The sequence below is a fragment of the Equus przewalskii genome, chromosome 28, assembly GCF_037783145.1.
Source record: "Equus przewalskii isolate Varuska chromosome 28, EquPr2, whole genome shotgun sequence".
Taxonomy (NCBI): Eukaryota; Metazoa; Chordata; class Mammalia; order Perissodactyla; family Equidae; genus Equus; species Equus przewalskii.
Window position 1 is genome coordinate 32,438,616 of NC_091858.1, and position 27,971 is coordinate 32,466,586.

A 27,971-nucleotide genomic window follows, 5' to 3' on the forward strand; every position below is an offset into this window, starting at 1 on the left:
TTGAATATTGTTTGCTTTTATTTGGACAAGCGGAGCCATGCTTCATATCCTTTGCCGGGGTTCGTTGACTAGGCTGCTTCTATCAGCTCCTCTTTATTTTGCAGCAAACGGTGAATGCTCGGCAGGGTCCTCTGAAGGGCTCACACCTTGGTGTCCCTTGCTTCAGGCAGATTCCACCCCGAAGGTAGCAGGGTCTTTCAAAATTGAGTGCCCAAGTACTGTCTGAGAAATAAAAAAAATGTTTGCATGAAGTTGAAAGTCTGATGAGGAAAGCTGGAGATCCCACCATCTGGATGGAATCCCCATCTTTCCCTGCTAGACACCAACATCAATCAGGGAAAGACTCACTCTCTCCTCTCTTCACCCTCTTATTCTGCCATGTCACTGTTGTTGATAGAACTATTGGCTGAATTGTCTTTCCTGCCATAGGAACAACTGGGCATTAACTGGAGAGTCAGGTGTGCTGCTCAATCAGTAACTATTGCCCAGTGCATCTCATCAATCACCTGACCTCCCCATCACACAAAACCCATCCCAATTCTTCCAGTCTCACCAGATGGAAGCCTTGTCCAGCTAAACTCAAGGTCACCACTGTCATACAAGTGGCAAGAGATCTCTGGTTGGGGCTTATATAAAGACTCTGTCTCCACACCAACTTGTACTAAGCAGGTGATTCAACTGATTTGGTTCTCAATCATCCAGTTCACTAGTGGGAAAGGGGAGGGAGTAAAAGATTACTACCTAACAAGACTTTTAATGTCATGAAGACACAACAACTAGCTTTCAGAGGAATTTTTTAACTTCTTAATAAGTTGTGCTGGGGTATAGAGATGACCTCAGAATAGCTCCCTAATACTTTACTTTCTCACTTTGGTTGACTGAGGGAAAGGAAAAAACAAGATAATGATCAGAAAGGGCATCATGGTTGGTAATTACCGGGTAGTACCTGGAAGATGGTAAAGAGAGCAGTAAGGAAGATGTGGAGGAATCTCATGGTTCCAGAATGGAGGTTCCCAAAGACCTGATGGTAAGAATCCAGAGGACAAAGTTAGGAGCCCAAGGTTCCCTGTCAGGGGAACTCACAGCAGCCCAGGGGTTAGTATAGAGAGTAACTTCTCACTGCCCAAGACTCTGCTCTTCCCTCAGCAGGAGTGGCCATAACAGCACTGTCCTTTTTTTGCTCCAGGAGCCCCAGCTGCTGCTTGCTTTGTTTTTCTCTCAACTTTTGGGTTGAGGCACTCTTGTATGACCATATCATATGAAGGTGGCATCAGGATGAAGCAGAGACTGGGGCATCTGAAGGTGAGTGGTAGGGCCAGAGTTGAGTTGTTACAAAAGGAGAATAAGGATGGTTTCTCACAGGTGAGAAAGTTCATTAGAAAAGATTTTGAGGCAAGTTGATGGGATCTTCCAGGGTTCCTTACAAAGAATTTCCAGAATGGTGGTGGATTAGTTATAACTTTCCTAAAGAATCCATACTAGAGGAAGGAAGAGCTCATATTGGTTAAAAGCTAGTGCAAAAATATACCCAATTATTCCTAGATTTGAATTTTATCATTTACTTTCATTGAAGTCTATTATTTTTCTTATTATAAAAAATAATTACACCTTGGAAAATTCCAAATAATACAGAAATGTAAAAAAATGGAAGATAAAAAATCTCATAGCCCCACCCTACAATTATAACTACTATTTACAATTCAGAGTATTTCAGTTCTTTTCTTTTGTAAATAAAATGATGTAAATATTTATTTTAAATTTAAAATATATAATCTTACTTCTTTAGCAGCTCCACTGTGTGATTTTTTTTCTCTCAAATATTGTCCTGGAAATTCTCTAGTATCTATTCAAATATATATCCCTCATATATTTGTATGACTATGCATACATCTTTAGTTTATGTAACTATTACTTTTGTATAAATTCCTAGAAATAGAATGTCAACATATACGTGTATTTCAAGTTTTAGGGAAATCACCCTATTGATCACTCTAGAAACTGGTGTACTACTGTGTCCTCTTGTTAACAATGTATAAAAGTGTTTTTGACTGTCAATATTCCTATCAGTGCCGGTTATTATCAACTGTTTTAATCTTTGCAAAACATTTGAGTGAATGATAATATTTCCTGTTTGTTTTAATATATCTTTAAAATTGTTTCTGATGTGGTTATTTTTCTAATGTTCTTTGATTATTTTCATCTATTATTACTTGTTCATGCACTTTACCCATTTTTCCATTCTTCTATTCATCTTTTCTGGCTGATTTCTAAGAACTCGATGAGCATTTAAGATCATTAATTGTTTATTGTATGCATTGCAAAAATTATTTCTGGCTTGCTTTTTACTCTGTGCTCGCTGATCCAATAGCCAAAATTCATGACTATTCTCAGTGATTACTTTTTGCTTTGCTCATGTTCGGTTTTCCTGAAAGATATTTGTGTTTTTCGTGTGTTTACCTCATTTTGTCTGCCATGGGAACAGTGTTGTCCTTCATTCTTTCAGCCCTGCAATGAAGACTGTTCTGAAAACCTGTGACAGACTTGAGTTCCCAACGGTGACATGAAAACTGTTTCTTGCCCCACCCAGACATGTGAAAATTCACATGAACCCACAGACATGCCATCACTGTCTAATCCTACGCGATCTCATGTAAAAGGCACACGTCTGATTTTATGTCTCTGTTCTCTTAGAAAATTGAGTCTTGCACAGAAGAGAAATAAAATCAGACGTGATGGGAAAGAATTGAAGACCATCCAACCCACCCTGATGAGCAGGACATCCTGGAGGGAACAGAGGGGACATTTTGCATACTCATCAGAGCATTTAAATCCTAACCTTTTCAGGTATCAAATGCCTAGCTGTTCCCAGGTTCACAGCGTGGACTCCATTCTTATCCACTCTCCCAGAGCCGGCACTACATGATTTTAATCGCAAAGCGCCTACCATTCAAGGTAGTGAAATCTCACTCTTCAGTCTTTTTCAGAATTCACGGCTCTCAATGATTCCCTCTTACCAAAGAAATTTTAAATTACTTCATCAACTTAAAAATGATTTTATTGCTTTTTTAACTGATTCTGCATAAAAAGGACAGGTTTTATTTAAGAAAAAAATGACATATGGATCATTGAGTTTTTCGAAGAACAAGTTTTGCTTTACATATTTTTGTCTTCTTTTAATATAACCTTTTCGTGTCCTTCAATAAATTTCTTTGCATAGATCTAGAACGTTTTTTGTAACTTAAAATCTAGATATTTTATGGTTTCTCTCTCTATTTGTTTCAAATTCTTCTTTCACTATATTTTATAATTGGCTATGCTTTGTATAGGGAAAGCTATTGATTTTGTGTAATAGTTTTGTCATCAGCAAACATGTTGATTCTTGTAGATTTTGATTTTGTGTGATCACTTCTCAATGATTTTTCAGTCATAAAATCATGATCTGTAATACTTATCATTTAGCCTCCTTGATTCTGATGTACAGACTTGTTTTTTTCTTCTCTCATAGAATGCATTGATTAACAATTACTGGAGCCTTCAGAGATCATCTGACCCAATCTCTTCACTTTACAGAGCAACAGACTATGGCCAAACAAGAAAGGTCACTAACCTCACAGAGTGAGCCTGTGTCAAATGGCCTTTATTTTGTAGAACTCTTTCCCAGTTACCACCATGCAAAAATTACCTTATTTCTCCCATTTCCCCCATTTCTTCTTTCTAGTTCCTCTTATTCTGACCTTTTCATATCAAAGATCAACTTCCTTAACATCCAAAACCAAACAAGATTTTTCAAAACTCACTGTTTTATAAGTTTTTAAAAAAGAAATGCTTCAGTAGTTTTTTTGCTATATGTGATTTCTTTTGCAAAAGCCTTTGATTTTTCTTCCAGAACTTGATGAAGAATTCCAACTCATGCATGAAGCACACGTTGTGGCTTCAGCCCAGTCATCCTTGGGATCAGAGACAACTCTGTGCCCAGTGAAGGAACTGAGAGAATTGTTTAATGACAGCACAAAAACCCGGTGCCCCTGTGACCCCTCGACTGAATCTGTTTTTTAGAGTCCAAAATTAAGGTGAGGTAGTTCACACCCAGATGTCCATTTGACAAATTAGAGCCAGAGAAAATCCACTTTGGATCTAGGAATTTGGGCTACTACTGTTGATGAGCCCAGAGAGAAATCTCCAGAGAATGTAGAGAAGGTGAGAAAAGTTCTCAAATGTAAGGATGGTTGATATTCTTAAGTAAAGAAAATAGAAATGAAGGGAAAGAGGAAAGAAAATAAAAATGAAAGAGAGAGAGGGAGGGAGAGAGAGAGAGAGAAAGGGAAGGAAGGTTGGAGGGAGAGAGAGAAAGAGAGAGACAGCAAGGATGGTAGAGTGGGAAGGAGGAAGGGAGGGAGAGAAAGAAAGAGATTGAGAGGGAGAGAAAGAGTCTGATCCCCTGACAGGAAACATTCCAGAAAGGCAGGCCACTGAGCAGATGCTCCTAGGTCAATACTTCATTTCTCTTCTTTCCACTGAGAAAACAAAATGATGGCTGCTCTGTTCCCACTTCAACTCTCTGGCCTACAGAGTCCTGAGCTTATTAACACCATCTCTGACTAGACAGGTCTTATGGAATGAACCCTCTCTCTCTCACTAGAAAAGTAGAATTATCTCCTTGCCACCAAGAACCAGTTGGGTATCCCGTTACCTGCTGACCTATGACACTAAGGAGTCTTGAAAACCTGAGATGGGTCTCTTTTCTCTTTGTCTCCTCAGTGTTGATCATTTCCATATGAATCAAACAGAATAACTCTAGCCTAGACATAGGAAACACCTTTCACAAAAGCCTAGAAACTTGGAATTCCTCTCTCTTCTTTGTGCTATGCTTTCACCCATCTGAGCCTTCCCTTCTCTGCTCTGAAGAGTCTCTGAGCTCTGCTCCTCAGACGGGGAATCTGGGTCCCTCTCCAGCTCGGTTGCCCGCTTCTGAATGCACTCCCATTTGCCAATGTCCTGCTTCAAGTGAGAACCCAGGAAGGTGTCCTCTGAAGCACCCAATATTTTACTTTAGGTCAATTTAAATGAAATGCATGTTCTTACATATGAAGATAGGTGGCTCTTGGTCTTCTACAACACAGCTATAAACCTGAAAATGAGCATCAGCTGTGCCCAGTGGTAGATATCAGGCATCAAGACTCTGCTATGTACAAAGCATTGTACCAAGTGCTCTGCATGATCATTTCATTTCATTTTCAAAATGATCTTTAGACATGGGTTCTAAGAACTACTGTTCTACAGATGAGGCAACAGGTCCACACAGTGGTCAAGCAGCAATTGAACTGAAGTGTGAATCAAACTTACGTGCATAGCCACCGTACAATATCACTTCATGCAGCATAGACTTTTACATGGAAATAGCTTCAATTACCTTGAGAATATTACGCAGAAAAAATAAACGGTGCTTTAAGATTTTGGATACCTAGATTCTGGTTCTGCCTCTGCCTCTGACTTACAAGTCACATCACCTCTCTAGGCCTCATATCCCTCATCTGAGAAATGATAGAATTGGGTGAGGTGACATGCCAAAGTCTCCTCATCAGTTCTGAGATTTGCGGTTCTAGGTGCTTCCGAGAGGTGTGTGTGTGCCAAAGGGAAGAGGGCATGAAATGTGAGTGAGAATGAAGTGCTTGCCTCAGTTTAATGGGATCTTCTGCCTAAGAATATAGGAACTAAAAACAGCTGGTCTTGAAAATACAGCCCAGTCCCAAATCCTCCCCGATCTGCACACTGCCGAGTGCTCACTCACCTCCTCTCTCTCCTGTGGGCAGCAGGGCGGCTCGCTCAGCCTCCTCTTCATTCTTCAGTGGTTGCTCCTGGAGGTGCCGCTAATGGCCTGACCACGTTCTGATCACACTGGTGCTAGTGAACCAGAGAAACCATTAAGTGGGCAATTTCCAGACAAGCGGCTGCCTCTGGCAGTGACCCAAGGTTAGCAGCAGGCACCCCTGTTAGCATTGGTAAATGTGTTTTTCCTTGCAGAGGGCTTGCCTAATAGGCAGAAGATTCAGTTAACAGGAGCCTACTAAAAGGCGGGAGTGCCCAGCAGAGTCACTGCTTCCCAGGAAGGTCACAGGGAAGTTTCTTTTCACCACCAAGAGCTAAGAAGGCACACAGATGGATGAGATGTGAAGTGTGTCAGAGGATCTAAGTGCTGCCTTAGAGAGCATGTTTCAAGTGGGGAAATTGAGACCATGAGAACTGGAAGACATGGAAAAGAGAGGATTGGGAAAATAAATTTCTGTGAAATTGTGGAACTTCATTAGGGCTAAGATCATAAACAAATGGAAAATGTAAGATCGCTGTGCAGAAGGGAGTCAATCAAGAGGAAACAGTGAAACATTCTAGGAACAAAAAGAAATAAAATACGTCTGGGGGAGACAGACTTCGAAACAAATCATTAAATGATAACTGAACCTGTGCTTTAGCCACTGAGTGAGCAGTGGAGAGAGAAGTATCTAATTCCACTGAGAAGAGGAGAAGAGTCCTGGAATCTGCAGTGCCCTGGGAAGTCCACAGAGAGTGCTCCATAACAGTGCATTTGAAATAAGTGGATAAAAAATGGTCTGGGTTGGAAACCACAAAAATCGTTTGGGGATATTATTAAAAAATGCTGCTAAAAGGAAATATCGTACTCTTACTTAATTTCACATTTTTCTCTTATTTTATTTTTTAATTTTTCTTCTAATTCTTAACCAGAACTCTAGAGATTTCTTCTATGAGAGGGTATTATTATTGAGTCAAGTTTGGATTAACCAAGAAAGCACCAGAGTCAGAAGACCCGTGTTGAGGCTCCAGAGATACGACTTGCTTATGAACCCCCGGGCAGTAACTTCTGGAAAATAAAAAGGCTAAATTAGATGATCTCTAAGTTTCCTTCAACTCTGAGACGTGACAACATTTGAGCCCAATTCTTGCACCTGGTGACAGGAGGCATCCATGAATGAGTTCTCAGCAAAAAGCTATCTCCCACACTATGTAAAAGCTGTATTATCTGCTTCCAGGGAAATGTGTTTTGCTCCTCCTGCTTAATAAAAGGAAGTGAGTTATACAAAAGGTAGACTTATCTGCCTTTTGTTAGGGCAGGACACTAATCTAACATCTTTGGAATTCTGGGCAAATTCATAGGGGCAAGAAAATTACTCAAGTGAGAGGAATTATACAGAGATAGGAAATTAGTGAGATTGGTCCTTTTAGATGTTGCCTGGTTCTCAATTTCTATCGCTCTCCTCACCCCATTTCCAAGGATGTGGCATGCTTGGCTCAGCACCATTCATCAAAGAAACCATTTCCTCTGCTCCTACAATTTGCCAGTTACTTAGACAGAACCAGGGTATAAAATAAACCAACATGATCTTCAGACGGCGGGGTCTTCAGCTTGATCCAATAGATTAACTCTGCATTAGTTCATTGCTGTATGATCTAGTAAGCACAGGGCATCTTAAAGGGAGGAACCATTGTTGCTGTTTCTATATTGTGAGGGTGGGGAGTAGGGAGGAGAAATTGGGAAATTTTTGCTCTGGAGTTAACACCTGATATATGTCCTAACAGAAGAATTGACATTTATGAGGCAGACACACAAAACTAATCTAGGGAAAAAGAAGTTCATGGGCAAAGATATCGAGACATAGATTTCAACATGAATTTGGGAAATCGTGAGTGTCTCCTTTGGCTAAGATACAGGAAAAAGGAAATAGGAGCCATAGGAGCAGACCTTGGATCTTTGAATTTGTCCTGTAAGGAAAGAGAAGACATTGAAGGATTTTAAATGAAATAATAATATTGTCAAATTTACAATTTGGAAGTAACTCGATGGCAAGACGTAGGATGGATTCAGGAAAGCCAAGTGAGGAACTAATATAAACCAGAGACTTCCAGTTTTAAAGTGGGAAAGTAAAAATGTGATTTCTCCCTTCTCTTCTCAGGAGCTCTCCAAAATCAAAGCAAGAAAATAAGCTATAAAACTATAAACTTCATCATTTGCCAAATTAATACACATTTATGACCCTAAAAAGAATATATAATAATACACTGTCATTATATTCAGAGACGTGGAGGTAGGAAAGGAAACAAGAAAAGCTGGTATGAATGAGGGCTCAGACAATGCTGCCAGAGCACAACTCTGCCGAATCATTCCTGCAGCCTAAGACACAAACCAACAATCCCTTATATGAAACGGTGGGGTCAGATGAATGAGCGGGTAGTGTGAGGTTCTTTGAACCCAGACTGGCACCACATTTCAAGAAGGAGAAAAGACATGTTGAATTAACCATCACATGGGAGTCCATATTTCTTAGAAGCAATCTGGTTATGAGGCTGCAGTTATAAATCTGGTTATGAGAATTTTGATGGCACAAAATGTATCATTCTCATTGAATAGCCATTAAAACAAAGTATTCGTTCCAACAATCTTGCATCATAGGGAGAATTCCCTATAGCCTAGAACCCAGTTTTGTCTACTCCCCTACAAAAGCTTCTCTAAAATACATAGTGCTGAAATATTTCACTTACACAAAGATGAGTCATCATCAACCAGAAACCGCACAGCATCTCTCCAAAGATATTTATAAAAAAATGACTAAGGAACAGGAAAAATAATGGGCAAAATAGAATTAGTAGAATAGAAACCCTCAGCTGACAATTTCGCTATGAAATGGATAAAAATTATGACCTACCAGAGCACTATAAGTTGCTGATAATGATGATGAAAGAATCACATTTTTTGAAACAGAGACAGAATGCAAATCATAGATGTATTAACTCAGAAAAGATATTTTGAGATCAAAAAGGAGAAGAAACCTGAATTCATAGAACCATAGTAGGAAGTGAAAGAAGAAAATAAACCATGACAAAATTGAAGGCCCATTTAGGGGCACACGAATGAGGTTGCACATTTCTGAAAACAGAGATGGGAACAATAAGGACTGGATGAAGTGAAGTGAGTAAATGTCATAGAGATAAGTCAAAGTTGATGTGGAAGAGCGGGGGCAGAAATGATTGATGTGGTGGGCACAAAACAGATTCAGAATTTATATGACTGGTATCTCTAAGAGGTAACTGGGAAAAATTTAAATATACAGTTTTTAAAAGAATAGTCAAATAATAATAAGGTTCTAACCTACTAAATTAAAGTAGTAGTGTCCTAAGAAAATTTGACACATAATAATCAATAACAAACTCTATCTTAATGTTTCAATAAAATTTCTGGATTTTTAATAGAAAGAATCTTTGGAATAATAAGGAAAAACAGTCAAGTTGCCTATAATATCAGGAAGGCTCAGACATGCAAAATAACCTTCAAAACTAGAAGACAATGAGCAATTCCAGCAAAGCCATCAAGAACGGGAGATGTGGCGCCATAATTTTTTACTCAAACAACTATCCTTCTGTTATAAAGGCAACAGCCATTTTCAAACATGAGGGCACTTAGGGAACATGGCTCCAGTGAGGAGCTCTCCCGGGGGAACAAAAAAAGCTAGAGAACTAATTTCAGCCAATGGCAAGAAGGATGTGGTCCATGATACAAGTATTGGGAATGAATATGAAACTGATTTAAAGTAGAACTAAAGAGAGAAATGGAATGATGATGGATACAGAACCCAACGTAAATGCTACAAATAACAAAAATGGAAAATTGCACAACTAACGAATGATGGGAAGGAAGGGGAAGAAAGGGTGGTGAAAATGTCAGTTGATACTTTTCCCCTCTGCTTTTATATTTGGAAATCAAAAAGAAATCATTTAAATACGACAAATCAGTTAACACATACTTAAGTAAAAGAAAAGGTATATTCACAACTAAAATTGGGTAATAAAGGGCAGGGGTGAGGAAGTGAAAATTGTTAATCATATCATTGCTCCTTATAGGGAACCAATAGGGGAAAAAAAAGCTAAACTACTTAAAATTATAATGGAGAAAAGATATCCTTTACGATATCAACAAGTAAAGAAAATAGAAAGACTTACTGGGTGTGTAAGAGTTGTATGAATAAAACTTTCAAAATTTAGAGAGAAAAAAATAAGATTTTAACACATGTAAAGGGGTACCACATTCAGAGATTGAGAAACCCAACATTATTTTGAAAGTCAAATTTTCCTAAATTTAATATCTATCTATCTATCTATCTATCTATCTATCTATCTATCTACCTATCCATCTATCACACAAACCCAACAAAGAAAACCAACAGGATTTTCATTAATTAGAAAAACTAATTCACCCAAAGTAAATCCAAAATCTTTACACACACACCTCTGCCTATACAGGCACTGCCCCACCAGCTGTAACTGCATTCTCCTAGCTCCCCACCGTGGACCCTGGCACTCTCTGCATGGAATGCTCTTCCCCCAGAGTTGTGCATGGTCTGCCTTCTCCCCACCCATGCCCTTTACTTTGTTTTAATGTTCTTCATGGCTCTTAACATCTTATGAACTGCTTGTATTACATTTCTAAGGCTGCCATAACAAAATACCACAGACTGAGTGCCTTAAAGAACAGAAATTTATTTCTCACAATTCTGGAGAAGATCGGAATCAAAGTGTCGAAGGGTTGGTTACTCCTGAGGCCTCTCTCCTGGGCTTGCAGACGGCCTCCCTACCCGCTGTGTCCTTACCTGGTCTTTGCTTTGTGCTCCTACGTCCCTTTGTGTGTCCCAATTCCCTCTTCTCGTAAGGACACAGTCAGATTGGATTAGGGCTCACTCTAAAGGCCTCATTTTAACTTAATCACCTCTGTGAAGACCCGATCTCAAAATACGGTCAAATTCTGAGGTACTGGGGCTTCAGGAGTCAACATTATGAATTCTGGAGGACACAATTCTGCCCCTCAGACTGTTGCACCATTTAACTAGTTTTTTATTCTTGTCACTCTCTCAGACATTGGGAAATGAGCCCTGTGTTGCAGGGATTTCTGTCTTGTGTGTTATCTGATTTTCCCCATGCTTAGAACTGTGGTTGGAATGTAGTAGTAACCAGAAACTCAAAAACCATTTGTGGAAGGAATATAAAATTCCTTTTTTTCTTAACTTATCCACTGGGTTATCTAACGGTTTCATTTAAGGTTAAATTATTGTTTGCATTTATTTCCCTTGTAATAAAAAATATTGTCTAGAAATTATTTTTAAAAATTTCAGACCCAAAATATTGGAATTCAAAATCATTTCCACCCCCAAACCAGCCCTCAAGGTCACTCTCAGATCTTTTCCATGGTGTATTGAAATCTGAGCCTTTCTTTGCACCTGCTATTTCTCCTTTCCACACTGTAGGCCCAGTCTGGACAGCAGCTCACTGACCAGGTTCCTGCTGCTCACTGTTGGAGAACCCCAACACTAACTTCCTGGGTTTCCTGCCACCAGGTTTGCCTGAATTTTCCAAGGCTGTGAGGAGCTGGGAAGATTCCATTACTGTGTATACTTGTAAGTTTACCCTTTGCTAGGCCTACTGCTACCTGTGGTTGCCAGACATCAAATTCTGATGCCAGGGCTGGTCTTCATCCTCATACCTGTAGCTGGACCCAGCAAGGTTATCAGGACAAAAACAAGCCGTCCTGACATAGTGAGCAGGCAGGATATTTCTCCTGACAATCTTTCTGCAGATTCTTGTGCCATACGCCATCATCATCACGTTCTTTCTGCAAAGTTGTCAAGCTGAGAGTCAGCCCCAGAAAGTGAAGTAGATGTATAAGAATGGCACCATAAACATTATTACTGTCCTAACAGGAGTGCTCTGAACCCCCCCTAGACAAACCCCAAGCTTTGTAATTCATTTTTCCCCTTCAAGAAATCCACCAGTGTTCACTTCTGTAAGACTTTATCCATGTGCACATGCCCAGAGTGAGTGGAAAGCACACGATATGATCTGCATTCCTGAACTGCCTCCACCACCTCTGGGCATCCTCCCTGCCTTCTCTGGGCTAGGAACCCCTGCAGTGCACCCTGAAAGTGTGTGGGGAGCCTTTCACTTCACTTCTCTCATCCACCCTTCCTCTGAGGCTTGCCTGCATGGGGAGAAGGGGAGAAGCTCCTCCTTGCATGACATCATAGAGGGCATTTCTAGCTCCCTCTAGGGCCCCAAATTAGAATGAACTCAATGAGTGCTTCTTGGAGAAGACGAAATTTCCCCAGAACATAGAATTCATACTAAAAAAAAACAAACAAACAAACAAACAAAGAACAACGTTGGCTGTTATGCTGAAGGCCAGATGGCAGAGAGGAATGAGGAGGAGGGGAGAGGAGATATTCTCTTCATCTCATCTGTTACAGACAAGGGACTTCTTACTTTCTGAAGCTGGAGGGCCCTGCCTGGAAAATGAGTCATTCTACCGTGTTGACTCTGCACTTGCTGAAAGCAGACAATGCGCTTAAATACAGAGAGAGGCAGGCACAGTGTGAACAAAATAGTTGGTTTAAATGACAATTAGGTGAGAAACAAATGGCCCTAATCCCTGGTTTATTCAGCCATGGTAATTTTGCTTCACCACGTAAATAAGCACTGCACCAAGTTTCCTGCATCTCGTGTGGCTAGACATGAAGGTGTCTCAGGTGAGTGCAGGGGGAGGTGGACGGAAGATGAAGTAGACAGAGAAAGCCAAGAGGCAGGGGGTCCTTGGGGCCAGGAGCCTCCTGAGGGGGGAGAGCACCCAGGAGGGAGACGGGAGCCTGGGCTTCCCTGGGGAGTGAGAGGCATCCAGCCCTGTGGGAATATAAGTCTGAAGGGAGCAGGAGCAGAGGGTGATGAGCTGCACAGAAGGCTCCGTCCTAAAAGGTGACATCTGTGTGCTGCTGTGCTCGCCATTTGATGGCCAGACCTTTGATACTCTCTGATCCAGCGGCTCCCCTTCAACACCTGCTGTTCTTGTTAACAAAGGCGCATGTTGCCCTCCCTGCTCCCCATCTGCTTGACTATCACCAGGGGTATCCAGCACCTCTTAGCATCCCCTGCTCTTTGGAATAGCCTGGAACACAAAGCATTTCTCCAACACCAGATCTATTGATGTTTTAAGATATCAAGTATTCATTTTCTTTCAGGCTCATTCCCTTGCACCATGCTTTTCAGCATGGTCAAGCTCATCCACATGTTAAATTCTGAGCTCCTAGGTCAGGGAAATTCATGCCCTCTCTCCGCGCATTTCCATGTTGTGGCCCTGAAGGTAGGAGAGACTGGTTCAGACACAGAGTGAAGAGAAAAAAATGTTTCATCATACTTTATTGTAAATGACAGCAGTTTTGAAGTCAACGGACAATTGTCAATGGTGATTTGGTAGAATAAGAAAAAAAACAAGGCAAAAGGAAAGATGTTTGATTCTAAATTCTGTTTACAAACACAATAATTCCATGATCATTTCCCATAATAGGACTAGAATTTTCTGGAAATACTCCTGCTAGAAAGAAACCTAAAAAATGGATGATCAGCGACAGGGTCACCCTGTGTTCTAGGCTGAGCAGTGAAGTGATCAAGGGGGTCCTGGTCCCAAACAGACAAATGGGCTCCCAGGCTTGTTCTGGGGCACAGGCAATGCCCAGCTCTGCTTGTTACTCCAGAGACTGGATGGTGATTTTTTAAACCATCCATTCTCTTTCCAGATTTTCCACTAATGTGAGTAATTTGGGGCCTGAGAATGGCTCAAGAGAGGCTAGAGATAAAATTTTCTCCAATAATTGAGGACCCTGGGGGATAAACGTATGACAGATTCCACACAAAAAGATTAAAACTGGAACAAAGATTTCCTAAATTGCCCCGCAGTCATCTCTATGGATAGAGAGAGAGAAAATGCCAGAGGGAGGCAGATTGGGAGGCAATAGTGGAACTACACATGCCAAGCTCAGGAATGTTCAGGAGGGACAGTAAGGCAGGGAGAACAGAGAGGATGTTACACCTGGTGCCCAATGGCCCCCAGGTGGAGCGAAGACTGCACAGTGAAAGCTGAAGTCATTGATGCCGGAAATTCAGTCCAAGGTCATCCAGTGCATTTGCGAATTACACGGGTGTTGCAGGGATGTTTTTAGCGCCTACTTTACACCAAGCACTATCCTAAGTGCTTAGCATGTATCGTTTGATATGATTGTGTGATGATGATAAAAATCAGAAAATAACAGTAAGCATTTATGGAGTTTTTACCCTGTGCTTGGCGTTGCTCTAAGTGCTTTGCATGGCTGTATCATTTTATCCTCACAACAACCCAATGAAGATGAAGAAACTGAGGGACAGAAAAGTAACTTCCCAGATGCACACACACACAGGACACAAAGGCCCAGGCAGATGGGCCCCAGCCCTCCAGGGCTCTCCTTCAGAGAGTGGGGACAGAAGATAAACAAGAAGCGGGCCAAGCTAATGGTCTTCCTGACAGATTTCTGGCATTTTCTTCTAGTTCTCTCATTCCTGACTTTTTCTTTCTTAATTATGAAAAATAGGTTGTCTTCTTTTCTTCCCTCCTTCCATTGTGTTTGTTTTGTTAATTATTCTATTGAGACATCCTTCTAGTGGCAAACATTACATCTTTTAAACATATACTTAACTGAGCATTTCCCTTTGAATATTAAGTGTTGGTCATTATCCATGATCCCCATCTTCTCTTCTTGCTTGATCAATTTCCATGTCTTGATTAATTTCTTGGGATTTTGTATTCCAAATGGTAACATATTTTCTTTTTATTTTCCCTCATTTAATAGGTTTTTCTTAACAACAGGCTTAAGATGTACAGTCTTATCAATCATTCACGGAAAATTAATTAAAACAGATTACAAAGAAGTTTTACTGAGTCTTTTTTATTCTGTTTCTTTAATCCTATGTCTTCTCACTTGGATCTTTTATTCATTTGTTGGAGCATTGCTTTGAGCAATATTTTTCCAAAGGATTCGCACATAGCTATTTCCTGAGTCTCAAATATCCACAAACAGAGCATTTGTCCCTATAAATGATATTGCATATTATCTCAGCATAGGATTCTGCATTCCAGTTATTTTCTCTCAGAAATATGAAAATGCAATCCAGTATCCAAGATGGCAAGTGAGAAATCTCATACAGGTCTTATTATTGCCTTACATTAGCCTCCTTTATAGAAGTTTTACCAGCATCTCTTGATGTCTGAGATGCCCTATAACACACACGCACACACTTTCACAGGTAAACATTCAGGCAGGTGAGAAATAGGGAAGGTTATCATGTACCTATAGGGCATCTATCATGACATGTGAAAAGCAAACATGGACACAATGCAAACAGATGCATGACGCGAGAAGGACAGCTAGATCAAAAGGACATCAAAGTGACTCTGAGGTGCTAGGAGGACCTTAAGCCACCCCGTCCTCACCTAGTCACATATTCAGGGCAACACCTTCTTTCCTCCAATCTGTCTGCTTTAAATACAGGCTGACTCTGGGCTCCGCATTCACTCAGGCTCCTGCTCTCCCATCTGGACCCTGTCCTCCAGGTGACTCACAACCATGAGGACCCTCGCCCTCCTCGCTGCCCTTCTCCTCTTGGCCTATCAGACCCAGGCTGTGACCCTGGGAGAGAGAGATGACCAGGTTCCTGCCCTGGACCAGACTGGGGCTGAGGTCCAGGACTTGACCATTTCCTTTGCAGGGGATGAACGTTCCACTTGAGACGCTTCAGGTGAGAGACGAGCCAGCTTGCTGTTAGGATCTGCAGGCCCATTAGTGGGACTTTTCAGTACAAGGACACCGGGCTCAAATTGGATGTGTGGATGAGAGAGAGTGAGGAATAGGTAACTCTGAGTTTGAGAGGTAGATTGTTGGGGGGAATATGAATTAAACAGGTAAAAATATAGTAGGATGAGAGAAAAATCATGATCCTCCATGACCAACACATAGCTGGTAATATTTCTTGTGATTTATGACAAAGAGGTGAATCTGTCCACCCTAACATGACTGATAATTGTCTACTGTGAGTAGACTTGTCACCTCTTAACATATCTCCATGAGGTGGCTCTGCTTCTTTTCTCTCCCTCCTTGCCTTGTGTCTGACCTTCCTCTTCTTTCCACAGACCGTAAGAGAAAACTAAAATGCAAGTGCAAATTAAAGTTTTCCGATTCTTGAGCATCAGTCGTGGACCTGTAACAGTACCATCACTGGCGCCCTCTACAGGCTTTGCTGTCATCTCTGAGCTTTATGGATTGAGACCCAAACCAGTCAGGATTCCATTTGAAGACCTGAAGAGGGGTTTTCTCTTTGTCCTTTTTTCTTTTCTTATTTCTCTCTCCAAAATAAACTTCAAGCATTGAACTCAGTGGATTTGGCGTTTTTCCTCTCTTTTCGCTTTTGACTTTTCATATGGCTAGTTTGTGTGGACACTTGTATAGAGAATTCTGTCCAGAATGATCTCATTAAATAACTGAGCTTTGTATCCCAGTGCTGCAAAATTTGAGCATTATGAAGCACCAATAAAAGTAGAAAGAATAAAAATGACTGTTAATGACAATTTTAACTTACAAAATTCAATCCATTCAGGATGATACACAAAAGAGAGAACAAACTATGAAGTATACTGTATGTTGACTCAAAGAAACGGTGGACCCAACGGGCTATGTTCACTTGTTGCATAAATTTAAGAAGTAGAAGGATTTGATATATGTAATATTTTTCTTATTTTAATCTGATGTGTTAAGTACATATACATATATATATATTTCTAACAGTATCAACAAGACAGGGTGAACTAAAGCTGTAGTGAGCCACAAACAAGGAAAATCTAAAAATTTACCAAAAACAGAAAATGCCAACCAACAGTAGTCGTTTCAGTTAATTGGCCTGAGAGGAGGACAGCCCAGAAGCTGGTCAGTAGAGGTGAGCATGCCCCATGACCAGTGAAATTCATGGTCTCCCTTGGGACCACAAACGGTAAATTAGTTCAATGTCCAATGAGAGAGTTGCTCTCAACTCTCTATCTCTTCAAAGATATTGAATTTAGTAATTATAATGAACACCTACTAGTTTTAATCAAATTCTACCAAGAAATACTATGTTTGTAGTAATGTTAATGAACCAACTCAATACATCAGAATCACGAGACAATTATTCACCCACTTACTGTCCTGCAAAAACTTCAAGAACAACTTATTTGTCAGAAAGAGAAGTCTCTAAACTCAAAATTTCTATAAAAGGCAGAGATTTAAGACTATCATGGCATGAAATAAGAAACCATTTCTATCACAAAGAAAAGCCTGGGCCTAATATTAACCAGTAGCTCAGCTTTGACTCAACTCAGAAACTCACCAAGTACTGTTTACTGATGGATAGTCAACAGTTTGACTCCAAGAAGTAAAACCTCATCGAGCCTCCTCCTGGGTCTGGGAAGACCACAAAAACCTTGAGCAGGAATAATATCAGGACCAAAGAGAAACAAAGGTAACTCCATGAGATTGTCACTTTTCTAACAGTTTTGGTGGAATTTATAAACAAGTTTGTGATCCTTGTCCTTGAGCATATTTATCTGTTGTTGAAGGGGTATGACGAGTCGGAATAGATCCAGGCATGCTAAGTGTATTAGCTCACTGTAGCATGGTAAAGATTATTTAAATTATCATGTTGGTATGAATGTTTCATACTCAAGAGCTGGTTTTCACAAGCTTTCATTGATTGAGCATTAAACTGAGTGCAAACATTGGTGATTCTTCTCTGTGCCCAAAAGCCCTTCCAATGTCCAAGAATCAACCAGCCCAGTGCAGGCTAGTCCTGATTCTTTTTCCCTGAGCTCCATGATCAGAGCTCTCCTCCCACCAGTAGACAAGAGGAGCTGGGATCTCTCCTTGCTTCTCCAGAGCAGGGATCCCTTCTGCTCTGGCTATCATGGCCTAGGCCTCGGTGGTGTATCAGGTCACCTCCTCTGAAACTGGTAGACCAAAAGGAAACAATACAAAGCAGGTGGCTGTGAAGACACAGGCCTGTCCCTGGTGCTGACAATGTTGGGCTGTCCTTTGGAATTGAGTCCCCAAGTGATGGGGAGAGCACATTCATGCCTCACATAGAGATTTGAGGATGATGACACTGTCGTGATTTAGGTAAAATGAAGCAAGATCAGGGGGACCGGTAAAGTACAAATCAGCTTAAGCTGGAAAAAAAATCAAAAGAGGAACCATTGAATCATAGCACAGCTTACAAGGGTGCACTGGGACCCTCCATCGACATATTGACCAGTTCTAATTCCCATTCGAAGGGACCCTCAGAATTGTGTCCATTCTGAGGAGACCCAGATCAGACAGACATCAAAGCATCGCCTGGAAAGAGCAGGAGAACTTGACATGGCTCACCCACTCCACGCTGCCTCTGAGCCAGGGAATCATAGAATGCATGCTGACAGTGTCTCCAAGTGATTGATATTCGATTCTCTCATCTCCTAACAGACAAATGCAAAGACAGGAATGGACCCCTTCCGCAGCTGGAGACTCACAGGCTGCTTCGGTGCTTTAGGAGTTCTTCACCTCCAGGCACTAGACACCATGAAGACCCCTGCTGTCCTCACAGATGTCCTGCATTTAGTCCTCCAGACCCAGTGGCTGCCAGTTACAGAGAGAGCTGATGAGGCTGCAGCCCTGGAGGAAGCTGTCAGAGAACCAGGATGTTGCTGTCTCTTCTGTGGAAAATAAAATCTCAGATCAGGAGACTTTTGGGGAGAGAGGTCAGCACCAGCGTCATAATGAGGACAAGTTTCTATTCTGGTCTCAAGATTGGTACAATCAATTTTGTCCCTGGAAGATCCTCAGTTGCTTCCCAAGGCTTCATCTTCTTCACCTGAATTGAAAAGATTTAGCCTGGATGGTCCTAAAGTGTCTTCTTTTTCCATGGGCTTTGATGTCATGACATGTGGAAAAGTCTCTGAGGCTGAACAGCACCCATGGACAACATGAAATGGATAAGCCTGGTTCTGCTCATTGATCTTTACAGAAACAGTCAGGGAGATTACTTGGCCCAAGGGGCATAGTTTATTGACAAGTAGACTAGACCTTAATCTATTTCAGGGGATATCTGGATGCACAGCAAAAGGTCAAATGTGTAAATATGTGAAAGTGTATGGTGGCCAGGGCAGGAGAACAAGTGTGGTCACAGCATGGAGCTCAGATAAATAAGGTTGTGAGGGCTCAGGTCCTTACTGGCAGACACCACCCAGTCAGAACTCATGTGGTCTGATGCAATGACCATTGCTGTAGGCCTAATTGGCCCTCCTGATGTGCCTACGCTGACTCCAAATTTAACTCCTCCACTTGTCCTTTCATCCACCTCCTTGGGCAACTGGCTGATGCTCCCTCTTCCTCCAGGCCAGGTCCACATGTCTTTCTATTGCATCACCCTGCCAGTCTCAGGAGCTCATCTCCAGAGCCTGCAATCTCAGTGGTGTTCATCACAGGTGCTGTTTTTGCTTCACTTCTTTAATGGAGATGCACAAATTTCAAGATTCAAACTGAAGGCCTTCAGGGAAGAGTTGTTACCTTCCCTGCATTCCTCCAGCTCTTTTCTTCACCCCAAATAGTCTTCACCACAAGCTTCTGTCTATCCTTTTTTGATGTTTGATATGTGTATCAGTTGGGATCAATGTAAATGCCAGCAACAGATTTCTGACTACAACTCTCTTAAACAAAATACTGTCTCTAAATAATTAGGGAATTCAAAGAGTGATGATGTCCTCAGACAGAGTGGTGTGAATGCACGTGATCCTAAAGTTTGATCTGTCCATCTATCTCTATATCTGTCTATCTATTAATTAGCTATTATCTATCTGTCCATTATCTATCAATCAATCTATTTATTTATCTGTCTATGTATGTATGTATGTATGTATGTAACCAAACATCTTAGGCTCTTCTTTCATTAAATTTGACTTTATTCCAAGGAAGAAAATCCGTTTGCATTAACAACTATAATCACTGTTAGTCCTTGTTTTGTATGGACCTAACACCATCCTTCTCATGGAAACTCCACTGTCTGCATTCCCACGATGTGGGAGTGGTCCCCTGCAGGGGTACTCAATCACAGACCTTTCTCTAAAGCCCTAGAGTCCCACTGGAACCCTTTCATTAATATGGGGGAGAGGGTGTCCCCAAAAATATGATAAGCAAACAAGAGCCTATGACAATTATACAATGACATGTTCTGTGTTTTCATCTGGATATATAGAGGAAGAACTCTATTGAGTAAGGTATTGTTAAAAGTTAAAAGGATTTGGACTGGTTACGTGAACAATGCATAACTCAAACCCTCAAACCCATTAGTCTCAGGACCTCTCATATGGTCTCAAAAGGCATGCAGAATTCTGCCATGGTGACTCTGAAGCCAGCAGAAGCTCTTGTCCTCTTATTGATCAGGGATGACAGGAGTGGGAGGCAAAGAAAACTATGTTTTGAAGGGGTGTTAGGGATTGATTAGGCTGCATGAAAAAGAAGGGATTTCAGCTTTTCTGAGCTGAAGGCAGATGTGAAGAGAAAACCTGGTCTGGTACTGACAAGAAGAGAAAACACGTTTACTGATGACTGAAATGAATGTGTCTTCATGTATTTGAGTCTACAAGGGACTGAGAGACATGGGAATGACAATTTGGAAGACAAAATGATGAGGCAAGGAAGTGTAAAGAAAGAAGACAGAGTAATAGTGAAAAATGTCACTTCTCACATTGGTTTAAAAGTTTTGGTAACCTACATGAGACACAGAGTCTTCCAGATCCTATAAAAGGAGACATGTTTTTGTACCATGGATAAGAGTCCCATATTTTGATTTAACCCAAAACAGACTCAAATGATTTTTCCCTTTGGACCTTAGACAAGCATCACAGAGTCATCAGTAGCTACATAAAAGATCAGAATTTTTCTGGCTTGAGGACAGTAAAGGAGATGTCCCCACAGAGCCACATTACCTCCATCAGCGCTGCCATTGGGGTCTACTTCCTGAGCCAGGTCATCCCACTCACTGTCACAGCAAACAGAAGAATGTACGTCAAGCACACTATAGTGTCACGAAAACCCACAATATGCGCATCCCAGAAAAACCTCCAAAGACATCATATTGATCACAGAGAGACTATATTGAAAGAAATGCTTGCTGGCTCTTGTGGTGCAGCTCGTCTGCACTCCCATTTTAATGTACCTGTAATGTAGCGCTGAACTCCTTACAAAGCTGGGAAAACAGAGGAAGGAGTATACACTTGGCTGGATTCGGAAGTCCCAGGTTCATGTGACAGCTCAATTTCTATTTGCCCACCCCGTCCTTAGGCTCTTATCTTCCAATAAGGAGGCTTGTCTACAAGGTGTCCAAGAAGCTTCCCACTTTTATAGCCAGACCAACTCATTTGCTGTTCTCCATAACCACAAGCTTCTCTCCCAGTTTTAACCATCCCCATGCTGCCTTATTCAACGCTGGCACCTTCCTTCCTCACTCCATTCCCCATACGTGGAAACTGCTCTCTTGCCTCTCTCCTTGTTCAAACTCTGTTCCTCCTTTGAGGAGGAATTGAAGCCTTTCCAGCACCATAGTGCCAGTTTTCTAAGTAATGCACTAACTTCAAATGCTTCTTAAGTTGTAACCTTATATCAATACAGAACTTACCAACTCTACAAACTGCTTGTGGTCTTTGTAAACAGGAGAACTGGGTTTCAAATCCAGCTCTAATAAGTGCTTGTTGTTTACCCTTGGATATACCATTGAAATCCTTTGGGTCTCAATATCTTCTCAAGTCAGATTAGAATGCAATTGTATTCTTTCCATGTATTGTGGGATGAGGATAGCCTGGTGTGACTTCACAGAAGTTCTGTTCATTGAGTAACTACTGTATGCCAGGTAGTGTTCTCAGGATACAGAAAAGCATTTCCTCTACCAACATTAGCTAATATTTATTGATTACTAAGTACTCTTCATCATCTGCAATAAGCAATTATCTCAATAACCCTATTAAGTATGTTATCATTAAGCTTTTTTTATTTGCAGAAGGAAAAATGATATTTTGGGAAGTTAAGTGTCTTACTCAATGTCACAGTAGATTAAGCAACAAAATTATGCCAAATCTCATATAGGTAACCACTACCCTCTACACTCTCTTATCTTTTTGAATTCTAGAGTGTTTACCAACGTAAGTTTTGGGGTTATTTGAGTTTTGAGAGCATAAACTGAAGGCTAGTGGTCATCAGACATTTGTCATCTGATGATCTCAAACAGGGTTACAGCCTCTCCCTAATATATGCCTTTGTAAATACCCTCATTTGAAGTTTGATGTGAAGCCCCTGGGACTTCATTTTTATTTAATACTTGAGCAGTGGAGGAAAACTTATTACCAGACATTACCATCCAGAATTCATATTTACAATCATTGTAGAGTAAATAGATTTCATTGACTTTATGCAATGGTGGCTTGGAGTGTTGTCGACCTGTCCACAGACTGGGCTGTTTGGCAATATAATGACCAGCAGAATCAACTCATCAAAGGTTCCAGGATGCATGGTACTAGAAGGAGAAACAAGTCCTCATCCTCAAGACAGTGATCCATCTTGGGGTTCAACACATCCTGAGGGATGGCAGGATGCTAAGTGTCTCTGAGGAGTAAGCAGAAATAGCCCTATGGATGCAAAAGTCAATTCTTGCAAGATCAGAGTTAATGGGCCTTTGGAAATGGATTATCTGTGTTTCCATCGCAATGCTTGTGGATATGCTTATGTTTTGGGGAAGAAGCAGCAGAGAGGGACTAAAGAGAAGGAAGAACAAGCAGAGCTCCTTTGTTACCTACAGTCACTTTGTTGTTCCTGTGATCAAGCAGCTCCACCCATGGACATGTGTCCTACCTACGTGCTGGATGTCTGTATCTACCATTGCGACGTCGAAATGATAAGGATCCTGACAACCCCCCTGAGAATCCACAGTTCCCCTGGGAGGGGGCTGTAGGTCTGGTGTACACTCTGACTCATAGCACAAGATGTGAAGAGTTATTTTCATGCCAAAAAAGCACTAACACATGGAAGATTGAGTTCTACAAATTTAAGAGGGGTAGACACAAAACACATAAATGGTGAAAGACTTTTTTTCTTTCTGCTTTTTCTCCCCAAACTCCCCAGTACATAGCTGTATATTTAGTTGTGGGTCCTTCTAGTTGTGGCACATGGGACACCGCCTCAACGTGGCCTGATGAGTGGTGCCATGTCTGCGCCCAGGATCCGAACCGGCAGAACCCTGGGCCGCCACAGTGGAGCAGGCGAGCTTAACCACTTGGCCACGGGGCCTGCCTCAAGATTTTTTTAAATGATATAAAACTCCAAAGTTTCTGCCAGCAGAAAAGAAAGCAAAAGCCACAATGACAACACCTGGAAATGATTTCCAATACTCGTGGCAAAAAACTCCTTTCACGATTTTATAAAGAGCTCCTACAAATCAATGCTAATAAATAGAAATACAATTCCATTCCCCAAAATAGGTAACAAAGAAAGGACATTTCAGAGAAAATAAATACAAACACTTCTCAGGCAAGGGAAGATGTGGACGCTGATTCCTGAGCGAAATGTATACCAAGAAGACACTGGGATCCCATTTCTTCTCTCTCAGACTGGGAAAGACCAGAAAGCCTCACAGTCCACGGATCAGCCTGCTTTCAGCCACGAACACCAGGACACTCAATAAACAATGGCTTTAGAAAGAACACAGACTGGGTTTTCCAAGTCATAACAACTTAAAGGGGGCAGTACAGGAGGAGGTGAGGTGGGTCAACTACATCCTCAAGGACATGGCATCTCCTGTGCACCTGCTCCAGCATCCACATGGAGTAACTGTCTTCTTTGTGGGCAAAACACAGCTGCTGCAGGTCCAAGTGCTCCTGTCATCCAAGCAGAGAGAGGGAGGAGAATATAAAGAATAGCACAACAATGGATGTGAGGCAAGAAGAAAGATTTATTTTATTACTCATAAAGGGTGCCCTTCCTAGCAATGACGTTTCATTGGTCAGGACTCTCTTTAGGGGCAACTCTGGGTGGCAAGAGAGTCTAAGACATTAGGTATTTGGAGTCATCACATCACTGCCAAGATTCTAGGCAGGAAAAAAGGATAATGGAAATTAGCTAATCCCAGGGCTTCTACAACACACTCCCTTGTGGGCAGAGAGCAGTCAGTCTGATGTATTTCTGTGAGTGCTGTTGGGGCAACTTCCATGGAGGATGGAGTAACGTCTGTAACGTATAAGATGCATTCTTCGACCAAGCAATTCTACTTCTAGAAATTTATCTAAAAGACTTAATCACTTATGGTCAGGATAACATATATATAAAGATATTCACTACAGTTTTGTTGTGACTGCAACAGTTTAGAAATAACCAAATTGCAGCAATTTTCTGTGTTTTAATAATAAGGAAATTAACACTGGCATATGAACACAGTGGGTTAGTATAAAACCATTAAAAATAATGATAGAGTACTGTACGGATTTATATAAAAAGATTCAAGCTAAATAACTGGGTGAATAAAGCAAACTACAGAATAATGTGTTAACAGTGAGGGTCTCCTGGAAAAGACTGACAGCTGGAGTAGGGAGATGAGAGATTGCCATATGTCACTCACTATGCTTCCTTTTGCATTTTGTTCCCTGTGAAAAAATTAATTTTTTTGCATTAAAAGAATTCAAAGCTTTCAGGGCTTCAGGCATCTCAATTGTTTTGGTATTTCTCAAGCTGGAAAGATGTAACTGGTGTACATTCTAGGTGATGCACTTAAATCACACTGGCTTCTTGAAATAAATCTGACCTTTGGCTTTAGTCTGACCAACACTTTACCCGGAATCCCACTGAACTCATTTCCCCTGAGCCTGCTAAGCCATTGTAGTCTCCACATCCAGGAGCGTACTCACCCTAGAAACTCAAAACACAACTTCTTAAGGGAGTAACGCCCCTGTATCCTGTAATCCATTAATCCTCTAGTCCACTGGGTTCCATGACTGGTCCCAGCGTCTAGACTTCCAGAGATGAGCAGGACCCATCTTCAGAAAAGAAGAGGAACTTGTTCCCTGAACTTCTTGAATGACAGCATTGTTTCTAGTCTTTTTTGAACATTAAAATGTAATCAAGCAGATGGAAAACAGAAAATAGATTAGGCTTCTAACCATCATTATCAAGTTGAAACAAGAGAAAATACTAAACGCTGCCTTTTGTTTGATGAAAGATATTTAAACAGAGGAACATCAGAAAGACTTGTGGGCACAGCATCCTGGGCCCCATCCACAGGCAAAGGCCCCTCTTCTCTCACTGCACCGTTTGTCTCTAAGCCTCCTCCTCTAAGACCTATAAATACAGGTGACTCTGTGCTCCCCACCCACACCGGCTCCTGCTCTCCCATCCAGATCCTGACCTCCAGTTGACTCCCAGCCATGAGGACCCTCACCCTCCTTGCTGCCCTTCTCCTCTTGGCCCTCCAGGTCCAGACTTAGAGTCTTGAAGAGACAGCTGACCAGGTTCCTGCCCAGGACCAGCCTGGGGCCGAGGCCCAGGACATGACCATCTCCTTTGCAGGGGATGAACACTCCGCTCGAGAGGCTTCAAAAAGTGAGACACCAGCCATCTTACCGTGGGGGTCTGCAGTCCCAATGTGCCACAAACTAGCCAAGAAATCTCTAGAAAATGAGCACTTTAGATTCAGAGGTTCTTCAAGGGTTCTTTGTACACCAAAGGGTTTGAGTCCATGACTCAGGCATGTGCAACACAGCAGCTTCATCAGCAGAGAATAAACAGGCTGTTACAAGGGCCTCAGTACATGGAGGTTGGGATCAAACTAGGTTTGTGGATGAGGTGGGGTGAGGAGTAGGTAACCCTGAGTTGAGAGGTGGATCGTTGGAGAAGGCAGGAAATACACATGTACATGATAGACAAGGATCAGAAAAAAAATTGAAATCCTGTGCTGCTGATACGTATCCGGTAAGACTTCATGTGAATTATGACAAAAAGTTGAATTCTATCCACCCTAACATGGCTGGTATTGTCTGTTGTAAGTACACACATCACCTCTTAGTACATCCCCATGAGGCTGGCTCTACATTCACTCCCTTCCTCCTTCCCCTTTGCCTGACCCTCTCCTTCCTTCTGATGCCTTCCAGGACCAATCGTCTGCACGTGCAGACGCCCCTGGAGCTGTCGTTTGGGTGAACGCCACTCTGGGACCTGTAGAGACAGGCAAGGCCTCATTTACAGGCTCTGCTGTCGTCGCTGAGCTTGTGCATGGAGACTGAAAGCAGCGCGAGATTCCATTTGATAACCTGGAAAATGGTTTACTCTTTGTACCTTCCACCTTTTCTTAATTCCTTCTCCAAAATAAACTTTAAGCATTAAACTCAGTGTATCTGGCATTTTTCTACTCTCTCCTTTTTTTGCCTTTTCACATGGCTTATTTCTATGGTTCACTTGTATAGAGAATTCTGCCCAAAACGGTCTTCGTTAAATTTACTGGTGTTTGAATCTCAGTGCTGAAAAATTAGAGCATCATACCGCAATAACAAAAATGGCAAAAATGAAAATAATTATTAATTTCAATTTTTTATCTGTAAAATTTGGTTCATTCATAATGGTACTCAAAAGAAGGAAGTGACTATGAAGAGTACCAGAAGATATTGTTTACTCAAGGAAAGCTGGATCTAATAGGCTATGTTTATTTGTTCCTTAAATTTCAGAGGTGAGAGGGCATTGATATATATGAATATTGTTCTTGCTTTAAGCAGGTATGTTATGTATAGATACATATTCTTTTCTAACTGTTTCAATAAGAGAGAATGAACAAAAGCTTCACTGAGCCACAAGTCGGGAAAAAGTAAGAACTGTACCAAAACCACAAAATACCAACCAGCATCAGTGGTCTCAATTAATGCCCAGACAGAGGAGGAGTCCAGAAGCTAGTCCGTAGAGGTGGTCATGCCCAGTGGCCAGTGAAATAGTGGATTGTCCTTTGCACCCCAAAAGATAGATTAGGCCAATGTCCAATGAAGGAGTTGGTCTCAACTCTTCACCTCTTCACTATTAATGATAATAAACCCCTACTAATTTTAATAAAATTCTGGCAAGAAATAAATGTTTATAATAATGCTAATGAACCAACTCAATCCATCATAATGATGAGACAATTGCTCATACACTTACAGTCATGCAAAAAATTAAAGAACATCTTATCTATCAGAAAGGCAATTATCTCAATTCAAAATTTCTATAAAAGGCAGGGATTAAGAGTACCATGACATAATAAAAGAAACCATTTTATTACAAAAAAGGTCTCCACCTGATAATAACCAGGGGCTCAAGTTTGAATCATCCTGGAGACACACCATGTACCTTTCGTGATGGAGAGTCAGCTGTTTGACACCCAGACCTGCACGGCTGCAGAAAATCAGGTGACCACACAAATCAATGGTGTCTGTCTAAACTGCATGCATTAGTCAGATTCTCCAAAGAAATACAACCAACAGGATGTGTATATACAGAGAGATTTATTTTAAGGAATTGTGATTAAGGAGACTGGTAAGTCCAAAATTGCAGGGTGGGCCATCAGGCTGGAGACCCAGGGAAGAGTTGACGCTGCAGTTCAAGTCTGAAGGCAGTGTGTGAGCAAAATTCCTTCCAGCCCAGGGGAGGGCCGTGTTTGTTCTATTCAGGCCTTCAGCTGACTGGATGAGGTCTACCCTCATTATGGAGGGCAGTTTGCTTTACTCAAGGTCTACCTATTTAAATATTAATCTCATTCACAAAGCACACTACAGATACATTAGACTAATGTTTGCTCAAGTACCTGGGCACTGCGGCCCAGCCAAGCTGACAGATAAACTTCACCACCACACAGGACCTTCATTTGTACCGGGCAATCTTCTCAGTCCCCCAAGTCCGCCTTTGCTCTCATTCTTCAGAGGGGTGCAATAATATCTTCTTTCCACTGTATTCTCTATCATATTTTTTTTTCCAAAATTCATGAGCTTAAAATTTAAAGAC

General features: G+C 41.4%; 2 long non-coding RNA genes across 2 annotated transcripts; one reads left to right on the plus strand and one right to left on the minus strand.

Annotated features, from left to right (window-relative positions):
• LOC139080011 (uncharacterized) lies at positions 1–6,310 on the minus strand. Its single transcript, XR_011534112.1, has 3 exons — positions 5,789–6,310; positions 937–1,021; positions 1–222 (listed from the first exon to the last, which is right to left on the minus strand). It is a non-coding gene; the product is annotated as an uncharacterized lncRNA (long non-coding RNA).
• Positions 6,311–15,432: 9,122 nt separating this feature from the next.
• Positions 15,433–16,285, plus strand: LOC139080012 (uncharacterized). The gene is made up of 2 exons (XR_011534113.1): positions 15,433–15,651; positions 16,043–16,285. It is a non-coding gene; the product is annotated as an uncharacterized lncRNA (long non-coding RNA).
• The last annotated feature ends 11,686 nt before the right edge of the window (positions 16,286–27,971 follow it).